The sequence below is a fragment of the Polypterus senegalus genome, chromosome 5, assembly GCF_016835505.1.
Source record: "Polypterus senegalus isolate Bchr_013 chromosome 5, ASM1683550v1, whole genome shotgun sequence".
Taxonomy (NCBI): Eukaryota; Metazoa; Chordata; class Cladistia; order Polypteriformes; family Polypteridae; genus Polypterus; species Polypterus senegalus.
In genome coordinates this window covers 70809286-70820852 of record NC_053158.1, presented here as the reverse complement: position 1 = coordinate 70820852, position 11567 = coordinate 70809286, and positions in this window count along the sequence as shown.

Here is an 11567-nt window from a genome sequence, read left to right as displayed (position 1 = left end):
AAGACGGTAAGGTGTTTGTTTCTCAAACTATGGGCTCTGGTGTTCTTATCCTCTTATGTAGTTGCCATTCTGAATCTTCCCCTTCTTTTTCTATCCTGGCTAGGTCCAGTTTGCTCTTTTCCCTCAAGACAGTAATAGACACCTTTTGTGAAATCTTCAGTGTCTTGGCAATCTGATCCAATGAAATAACCTACACTGTGCAAAAGAAACAAAAAAAAAACCCAAAACAATAGACTGGCATGTTTCTTGAGAAAGTTGATTCATTTTGAACATTTTTAACCCTCGAGCTGAATTTTAGGAATGCCAGTACCTTGTAACCCAAGTGAACAGAATAAGAGGTTAGAAAGGTATTTCTAATAACCAATTAGCTTTTATACATGACAAATTAAGGGGGAGCTAAAGTAATTGACCATTAGGACACTGAAGCAATGGCTTCTGCGGTCATAATAAATTAAAAGTCAGTCATTCCAAGCAATAATAGCCACGTGAAACATTAGTAATGCATTGGCTGTGTTTTTAAATTAGCTTAACAGTATTTTGATAAAAAAGTATCAATTTCTGTTAGTCCCAAGTGTCACTTGGGCAACTCTATAGACGTGTCTCGTGTACGCATCAGACATGAGGATTACTCGGGCTGTAAAAAATGCTAACAGCATTCGTCTTGAGCGTTACTCAGGCCATGGTATAGGCGTGTCTTACGTAAGCGTCTGGCCCAAGTTTTATCTGTGTCTTCTCCTAGCCTCATAATGGTGTCTCATAAGAAATGTTTTTCAGCAGCCCAGCTCTTGACAGTGATATGAGCAGTGATGTTCAGGAGCCTTTCATCAGCGGTGATGACAAAGTGAATCTGTCTTCAAGCAGTGAAACTGAAAAGGAAGGGAAACAGAAAGCAATTCTGATGAATCCAAAAGTGAAGCTTGCGTTTGGAATTCTGTTGACCCTGCTTCAAATAAACCAGCAGCACTTTGTTTTGATTTTGTGGGGCAGCCAGAAATAAAAGTGAAGTTTGACAGCCAAGATCCATTTACTTTCGTGAAGTTATTTATTGATAATGATGTTATTGAAAGAATTGTTGTTGAGACAAACCGTTATGCTGAACAGTGTTGGGTAAATGACCGCACACCTAAGCAGTTCTCCTGTTTAAAGATATACCTATTTTGACAGCATATATGGTATTATCGTCATCTATATATATAATTCACTAAGGCAAGACACCTATGGAAAGCACGCCGGAAGGGGCGTGGATTCACTAAGCCGCCGACAAGTAAGACACCTATGGTGCACGCAGGAAGGAGTCACGCCCACCAACTCCAAGAAGTAAGCAGTCTTTAAAAAACGAGTTTTTGGTAATGATGCACGACCGCGTGCACCATAGCAAACTGTTTTACTCGCTACATACAGCAATTCGCATCCGCGACAAACGTGCGTCTTTTTAGATGCTCCTGCAGGAACACGGAAAGTCTACATGAGTCACAGATGCATCTGGACTGTGCAAAGATGACAACGACTCAAGTGACGAGTTGGTGGTGGGCACATGAGCGATGGCGGTCCGCCAGTTTTCAGTCACGGATGATTGTGTGTTGGTTCGTTCCATGCTTTGTTACAATGTTGCTTTTCTTGCTGATTTATTACATTACTGATTTTTCAAATGTTAATTTTCTCCCTGTGCTTAAAAATCATTAAAAAACTGGCCTGATTATGCGGCGTATGGTACGCGGGTTGGCTAGTCATTATTATTCATTTCATATTATTATTATTACCAGTAACGGCACACCGCGCAATAACGACATCTTTTCATGTTAAAACTGATTAAATCAGATCAGTGTTTGTGTTACAATTAGTATGTTTTCCTTCATTTTTCACTTAAGCTGGCACTTAAGTCTTCAATCTGCCTCAAGAATGATTTAAGATATGAAGAGGTAGGGGATGTGACGGCGAAGGTGGTAGGGATGAGAACGGCGCCCATATGCATGCGCCACACGGCCACCCTGCTGGCTGCTGCCGAGAGCTGATTCTACAATAAAATAAAATAAAAATAAAAAGAGGAGTAATGTTGGAGATCAATCATCACCCCGAAAGCGGATAGTGGACATCATGTAGTATATGTGTACCAAATTTCAGGTCATCAGGTCAATCGGTGTGCGAACTACAGGTGATTTAAAATCCTGGACAGACAAACGAACAGCCACAGTAGTGTATTATATATAAAGATTATTCACCATTATTATTATTTTGTATCATTATTAAACTTTTTACAATGCTGACTTTGTATTTTTGACATTTTGCGCATTTTGCAGTAGAAAGATGAGATTTAATAAAACTATAATTTTTCTAGACTAAAAATGCAATGCTTTTCATGTTTGTTTTGAGGGAGAATGTAACACCAAGGAGGTTAATATATATAGTGGCTTCAGAAGGTATTCAAACTCTTTCAATTTCTGCATACTTTATTGTGTTGTGCATTTAACTCTGAGTGGATAAATTTGCCATTTTGGCCCATCAATCCACACTCATTAGGCCACAATGAAATATTTTCAAAAAGGATTGCAAATATCTTTTAAAAAATCAAAGACTTATGTCTGTCATTCATAAAACTATTTAAACTTACTGTGGCACACCAAATTGCGGTAATGTCCATCATGTTTGCCTTAATCATCCTTGAGATGTGTTTAAAACGTGATAGGAGTCCATCTTCAGCAAACTGAAATAACTGGACAGAGTTTAGTACAGCACACGCCTGTATATGTAAGGTCCTCCAATTCACACTGCATAACACAACAAAAACCAACCCATGAAGTCCAAGGAACGCTCTAGAGACCAATGACAAGTATGCTCAAGCATTTCCAAAGCTTTCAGTGTTTCCAGGAGGACAGTGGTGTCAATAACTGTGAAATTAAAGATATTTGGAACCACCATGACTCTGCCTAGTGTTGGAACTCTAGTGAAATTGAGTAACCAGGCAAGAAGGGCCTTGATAAGTAAGGTAACCAAGATCAGAGTTTCAGAAGTTGTCTGCTGAGGAGGAAGAACCTGTTGGAAGGACAACCATCTCAACAACACTCCATCAATCAGGCATTTATAGTGGAGTTGCTATATGGAAGCCACTCTTTATGGATTCTGAGAGAATGAGAAAAAAAATCTCTGCTCTGATGGGACAAAAATTGAACTCTTTGGTCAATACTGCAAGCACAATATCAGCCGAAGACTAGGTACTGCTTTTTGTGAAGCATGGTAGTAGTAGCATCATGCTATGGGGATGCTATTTAACAGAAAGGACAGGGAGACTGATAAGAATTAAGGAAAGGATGAATGCAGCCAAATATGGAGAGGTCATATAAGAAAACCTGCTCCAGAATCCACTGGCCTCAGAAAGGGACAATGGTTGAACTTTAAGTATGACAGTAACCAGAAGTACATAGCCAAGATTACACTTGAGTGGCTTTGTGTCAAGTCTCTGACTATCCTTGACTGGCCCAGGCAAAGCCCAAACTTTAACCCCATGGAACATCTGTGGAGATACCTGAAGATGGCAGTTTATAGACACTTCCCATCCAATCTAATGGAGCTTGAGAGGATCTACCAGGAAGAATGGGATAAATTGTCCAAATCCAGGTATGCAAAATGTGTAGAGGCTTACTCAAGAAGACTCAAAGTATTAATTGCTGCCAAGGGGGCTTTGACAAAGCATTAAAATAATGGTCTGAATACTTACATGAATGAAAGATTTCAATTTTTGATTTTTAATATACTTGAAAACTTTTGTGAAAGCATGTTTCTCATTATGGGTTATTGAGTGTCAAACACAAATTGCAGAATTATCGATTTAAAATTAAATTTACAAAACAAAGTAAAAGAATCTGAATAGTTTCTAAATCCATTGTTTATTTATACATATAAAGCTACATGTTCCTGAATGACAGACCATTTAAGGAAAAATGTTTCCATTAATGGATCAATCTCATCTCCCCAATGCCCAGACAATAACTGTCTCACTGAAACGTTAGCTGGATTGTGAAGATGATTTGGAGAAAATTCCATGGTTATTTCACATTTTAGAGTTGGAAAAGGTGATCTTAGTGCTGGCCTGTGGCAATTACAGACTAGCACAGGTGGTAAGAGGTCAGAATACAAGCCAACTGCATTGTGGTTTAAGCCCCATTTATATCTTTTTTTTTTTTTTACCTTAATCTTATTTATTTTTTGTAAACAAAAATACACTCACCAGCCACTTTATTAGGTACACCTGTTCAACTGCTTGTTAATGCCAATGTCTAATCTGCCAATCACATGGCAGCAACTCAGTGCATTTAAGCATGTAGACATTGTCAAGGCGACCTCCTGAAGTTCAAACCGAGCTAAAGAAAGCTGATTTAAGTGACTTTGAATGTGACATGGTTGTTGGTGCCAGACGAGCTGGTCTGAGTATTTCAGAAACTGCTGATTTACTGGGATTTTCATGCACAAACATCTCTGGGGTTTACAGAGAATGGTCAGAAAAATATCCAGTGATTGGCAGTTATCTGGATAAAAATGCCTTGTTGATGCCAGAGGTCAAAGGAGAATGGCCAGACTGGTTTAAGCTGATAGAAAGGTAACAGTAACATAACCACTTGTTATACCTGAGGCATGCAAAAGAGCACCTCTAAACATGCAACATGTCGAAGCTTGAAGCAAGTGCTCTACAGCAGCAGGAGACCACAATGTGTGCCAATCCTGTCAGCTAACAACAGGCAACTGAGGCTACAATTTGCACGGGCTCACCAAAATTGGAAAATAGAAGATTGGAAAAGTGTTGCCTGGTCTGATGAGTCTCGATTTCTGCTGCAAGATTCGGATGGTAAGGTCAGAATTTTACTTTAATAATTCGTAAGCATGGATACATCCTGCCTTGTATCAATGGTTCAGCCTGGTGATGGTGGTATAATGGTGTGGGGGATACTTTCTTGGCACACTATGGGCTCCTTAGTACCAACTGAGTGCGGTTTAAATGTCAAAGCCTACCTGAGTATTGTTGCTGACCATGCCCATCCCTTTGTGACCGCAGTGTACCCATCTTCTGATGGCTACTTCCAGAAGAATAATGTGCTATGTCACAGAACTCAAATCATCTTTAACTAGTTTCTTGAACATGACAATGAGTTCACTGTACTCAAATGGCCTCCACAGTCACCAGATCTCAATCCAATGAAGCACCTTTGGGATGTGGTGCAACTGGAGATTAGCATCATGGATGTGCAGCTGACAGCAACTATGTGATGCTATCATGCCAATATGGACCATGATCCCTGAGGACAGTTTCCAGCCCCTTGCTGAATCTATGCCATGAAGAATTATGGCAGTTCTGAAGGAAAAAGGGGGGTCCAACCCGATACTAGCAAGGTGTACCTATTAAAGTGGTCAGTTAGTGTATATTTAGAATAGTTAACAACACTATATGTGGCATGGTGGTGCAGTGGTAGCACTGCTAACCACCCCCAGTAAAGAGACCACGTTTCACATTCTGGTTCTCCCTACATGGAGTTTGCAGGTTTTCCCAATGTCTGCATGGATTTCATCGGGGTGTTCTGATTTTCTCCCACTGTCCAAAGCCATGCTATTAGGTGAACTGGCGACACGTGTGTGTGTTTGACGTGTGTGTGTGTGTGTGTGTTCACTCTGCAATGGACTTGCATCCTATCCAGGGTTTGCTCCTGCCTTGTGTTCTATACTGGGATAGGCTCCAACACCTCATTTAACTGTGGTCTGGATTAAGTGGGTTAGGACAGGACATGCCATGACCTATCAACACTACACGAGTGATTTCAACAATCAGAAATTGTTAATTGCTATAAAAACATCTCTTACATTCAAAAAAAAATTACTCTCCTACATATTTTTCTAAAAATGTGACATATTTACACTTTCACTCTTGAAACTATCTTATCTTATTGATTAAGATGCATATTATCTTATTGATTAATTTTTATTTTTTTAATGTATGGAATCATAATAATAATTTTTGATTATTCCACTGTTATCTTCTGAACTTAGCAATTCAAACAGATAACATTGCCAGGGTCCTTTAAGAAATCAGAGCTGTTACCTTCTCTGCTCGGCTTGCATTGTTCCTTGTTAGTTCTCATGTCTCACTTGCTCCTGCAGAATCATTTAACTGGGAAGTTAAAATTATCACTGCAGTTCTTAAGTACTATATTAGTATTCTATAAATTTATCTGTTCATATATGTGTTATCCTGACAGTTATGCAAAAGGAAAAACAAAATGTGGTACAGAATACAAACTGTAATTATTAATAGTATTCAATATTCATATTAAAATGCCTGAAATGAGGAAGAATAATACAAAAAGGGAGAAAATGTAAAAAAAAAATGGATAAAGCTAAACATTGTATAGCATGGAAATTAAATTTTATAGAGTACAAAATGTATTACTATCAATTCTAAAACAAATATTACATCAATGTATTTTAATATTAAATGACAGCCTAGCAGAATGGAGGTCAATGCTGTGGCCTCACATCTCCAGGACAGTGCATTTAGCTCTCTACCTGCTCACTGCCTATGATATCTGCATACGCTCCCCAGGTCCAGGTTGGTTTTTCATGATCGCTGGCAGAGAATAAGTGTGGGTGAGTGCATGTGTGCCCAGCGGTGGACCGAAGTCTACATGTCCATCATCATCAACTCCTACCATGAGAACCCTAAATACAGAGAGGACTGTTTCATTTATGTTAGGTAGAATGCCCAGAGGGTGCTGGGCGGTCTCATGGCCTGGAACCCCTGCAGATTTTATTTCTTCTCTCCAGCCGTCCACAGTTTTTTATTTTTTTTTTTTGTTTTTTCTGTCCTCTCTGGCCATCGGACCTTACTCTTATTCTATGTTAAATAGTGTTGTCTTATTCTAACTTTATCTTTTATTTCTCTTTTCTTCATCATGTAAAGCACTTTGAGCTACATTATTTGTATGAAAATGTGCTATATAAATAAATGTTGTTGTTATTGTCCCATCCAAGGTGGGTTATTTCCCGACATCCGGTTCCGGTTGTTCCAGACACTGATTGGAATTAAGCAGGTTTGAGAACGTACAGCATGTATGTGAAATTTAGAAAATTAATTGATGCATACTTGTTTTTTATTGTTTTTATTTGGCTTGCTGACATATAAAGAACATACCGTAAATGAATATTTATCTTTCAGGCTGTTTTGGTTTTGTTTTAGTAAGGGTATGGCCAAAGCAGGAGTTTACAGGATTTTGCCTAATGCCAACTGTGTTCATTGGTCTTCCGTCTCTCAAATGCTCCGTTCATGCACACATGTGATGCCTATTTAGAGCTACTAACATTTCACCCTGTACTCAGCAAATATGGCAGGTCTAAATTTAATATTGTGCACTCACTGCCTGACTTGTAAATTTAGTCTTCACTACTTTCCTTCTAATTCTGTCTGTGTGGATTAAAACTAAATTAAAAGGCCATACATCTGAATGTCAAAACCCTGTCAATGCACTGTGATTGATGGTGATAGCAGAAAAGTAAGCAACATTCCTGAAAAGGCCTTTAAACCATCAGTCACTGCATTTTCACTTTTGTGGGATGATTCCTGGAACTTCAAACATGAGGACAGGAACTGCAGCAGCAATATTCTGAAGGTCTCCTCCATTGTGTGTTCTTGCTTCTAATGCTTGTGCCAAGGAACACATCAGGCAAACAAAACCTATAAAGCATAAAAATAATTTATTTGTCAAATGCTAAACCTCAAATTCATTCCAAGAAAGCTTTAGGACACCTGTTATGAAAAAGTGAATCACGAATAGCTCAATGTGTAGCACTTGCTACTGCCTCTCCGCTACAAGAGTCTGAGTTTGAGACTTGGCTGGTTGACTGTTTGGGGTTCAGACGCTCAAATTGCATCTTTGTGACTTGTTCTCCTGGTGCTCTAATGTTAATATTCTGTTATTTAAGTAGAAATTCAAATGATATAACTATTAAACCAGGGGTTCTCAACATCGGTCCTGAGGACCCCCTGTGGCTGCAAGTTTTTGTTCCAACCAGCTTCTGTTTTTAATTGGAATCCTGGGCTAATTAAGTGAACTGTTATTTCCCAGATTCTGTGTTTTGGGAACAATATAGAAATTTGAAAACTAAGTTTGGTAAAATAAAAAAAAATATTAAAATGTACTAAGCATTATAATAAAAGAGACAAACGCTCATAAAGATTTGGGTTTTTTAGCCCCGTATACTGTAACACAAAAATCTGGTCAATAATTTCCACAACTCAAAGACATAGAAGGATAGGTAGATGGATAATTTATTGGGTCAGAAAGGAAATTAAACTATTGGATGCTGGGAAAACCGTGGTTCTGGATGGGTGGCTGACATTATTAAATGGGGACCAGAGGGAAGAGAGGAACCCAGAAGTGCTGTGGCTCTTTGGATCGTCCGGGCAGTATTACTGCGACAGTGCTTCGTTCTTTCTGAGGAAATAAGAAGAAAGAGGTTAGTACGCTGCCATTGTCCCCTGGCACAACTTGTCATGGTGAGTGTCAGGTCCTTGAACTGCTCCCCATGCGCTTGTGCGTGACATGACCCACCCTTCAGCCCAAACCGAGAGTTCCTGAACCCGTGAGAGTGCATCAACATTGGTTTGGAGGTTATCTCGACGATAAGTGACGGTCCAAAAACTACCTGGTATCCCGAGGATTCAAGTCCCTGTGAAGGGCCATCCACTGCAGGGCGGCGTGGTCCGTCACCAGGGTGAACTCCCAGGCCAGCAGGTAGTGAGTAACCGCCCACACGATTTCCAAGGCTTCCCGTTCCACCACTGCATACCTTGTCTCCTGGCCCAACAGTTTCTGGTTCAGGTAAATTATGGGGTGTTCGACACCATCGACACTTTGGCTCAACACGGCACCAAGACCTGTGTCCGAAGCATCGGTCTGGAGGAGAAAGGGAAGTAAAAAATTTGGTGTTCTCAAAACAGGTGCCGTTGTGAGGGCCATTTTTAAGTCACTGAATGCCTGTTCCGTCAATTTGTTCCATACTACATGCAAAGGGGCTCTTTTCTTTGTCAAATCTGTCAAGGGGGCAGCCCTCTTAGAGAACCGAGGTACAAACCGGCAGTAGTAGCTCACTAACCCTAAGAAGGCTTGCACCCGTTTTTTGACTATTGGACGGGGCCATTCCAGGATGTGTTTTATTTTGGAGCACTGTGGCTTCACCAGCCCTCCTACACCAGGTAGCCCAAATATTTGGCTTCGTTCAACCCAAAGAAGCACTTCTGGGGGCTGATGCACAGCCTGGCTTTCGCTAGTTTCAGGAAGACAGTGTAAACCTGCAATACATGTTCCTCCCGGGTGCCAGAAAAGATGACCACGTCATCGAGGTAGGCGGCACAATAGGACTGGTGGGGCTGTAGCACTCTGTCTACCAGACATTGGAAAGTTGCTGGAACCCCGTGCAGCCCAAATGGAAGTACTTTGAACTGCCAGTGCCCACTCGGGGTGCCAATTTCTCTCTAGCGGATGCTGTAAAGCGAATTTGTCAGTAACCCTTCGTCATGTCAAGAGTAGTCAAATAATGGGCCGTTCCCAACCTCTCAAAGAGCTTGTCGACTCGGGGCATGGGATAGGCATCAAATTTGGAGACCTGATTAAGACGTCTGAAGTCGTTAAAGAATCTCCATGAGCCATCTGGCTTAGACACGAGGACGATAGGACTGGACCAGGGGCTGTGGCTTTTCTCAATAATGCCCATGTCCAACATCCGTTGAACCTCTAGCTCTACCTCAGCACATTTCGCCTCCAGGTAGTGATAGGCTCGTTCCCTGATGGGTCTGTCACAATGTCGTGCTGAATCAGCGAGGTCCAACCAGTTGCTTCACTGACCACCTCTGGGACAGACAGTATCACACTTTCCAGCTCCCGTTGCTGGTGGGAAGTCAAATTGTGGCCAAGGTTAAGTGTGAGTTTTTCGGAGAAAAGGGAGAGGGTAAGCCCTGAAAGAGGACATTCGTCCCTAGCTTTCCACGGCTTCAATAAGTTAATATGATACACCCTCTTGCTCGGTCGACGGTTTGGTTGGTTTACCAAATAGTCAATGAACCCCTTTCTCTCTTTAACCTCATATGGATCCTGCCAATGGGCCAGCAGTTTTGAGTGAGAGGTGGGCACAAACCCCAGTACACGATCTCCCAGCTAAAATTCACGCAGGGAGGAGTTTCGATTGTAATTCTGGGCCTGCACTGCTTGAGCCCAAGACATGTGTTCTTTAAGCAGAGGCTGAATTTTATCTAATCTATCGTGTAACTGTGCAATATATTTTAAGATGTTAGTGGAGCGAAGTGCCTTCTCTTCCCACCCTTCTTTTAGCATGTCCAAAATGCCCCGGGTTGGCATCCATACAGAAGCTCAAAAGGGGAAAACCTCATGGAGACTTGTGGCATCTCCCGGTAAGCGAAAAGGACTAGGAGTAAAAGTTGGTCCCAGTTGTTACTGTCCACGTTGACTAACTTTCGGAGCATCTGTTTAAGTGTCTGGTTAAATCTTTCCACCAGTCCATCTGTCTGCAGGTGATAGACAAACTTTTGAGATTCTTAATACAGAGTAATTTGGCAACCTCCCTGAACGTATCCGAAATAAAGGGCGTACCTTGGTCCGTAAGGACTTCTTTAGGTATGCCCACTCAGGGAAGAAAGCTCTACTAATTCCCATGTGATATTCTTTGTATTAGCAGCTCGCATGGGAACCGCTTTTGGGTAACGAGTTGCATAATCTACCATGACAATCCTCTCAAAGGGAACATCTATAAGGGGAATCGGGACTAGAGGAGCTCGGTCCCTCCTGGGTATCTGACGTAGCTGACAGACTGGGCAAGACTGACAGAAACGCCGGACCTCCTTATTGATCCTGGGCCAATAGAATCAGAGCTTTACTCTCTCTAATGTTTTCTCGGCCCCGAGATGGGCGACTAAGAGGTGGACATGACCTAGTTCACAAACCTCCCGCCAGTAGGTCTGTGAAACTAATAGCAACCTCCGTACCTCACCTTCGTGTTCCGCAACTCGATTTTCCAAAACAAAGTAGGGTCCTGGTAGTATGGAATCTAGTGACGATATGTCGTCCGCAGACACAATGGCATTCCAGGCAAACTTCAGGGGATCATCATTCCACTGTTCTCTTTTAAATGACGCCAGCGTGGGCCAAAACTGATAGTCTATGCTGGCGAGTGGATCAGGTGTCCGATCCGGAGCAGTGCTCACCTTCCCCGGAACCCCACCCGGTTGTACTTCCAGGTCGAGGTCTGTCACCAAAGAGAGCTCCCCCGGACCGCCCACATCATCATTAGTTGCTGAGGAGCACGGCATGGGAGCAGCTGGGAGGTCCCCTTGACCCTCCATAATCAGATCCAGAGCTTAGGTATAGGAGTGGTGACAGCTCTACCGCATTTACTTTCCAACCAGTCTTGTCCCAATATAACTGGATAGGGGGGCTTGGGCAGCACAGTGAACAGCAGTTGTTTAGGACTCCCCTCCCAGGTTATAAAACACTTTGTGGACCTGTATGATCTGGTCT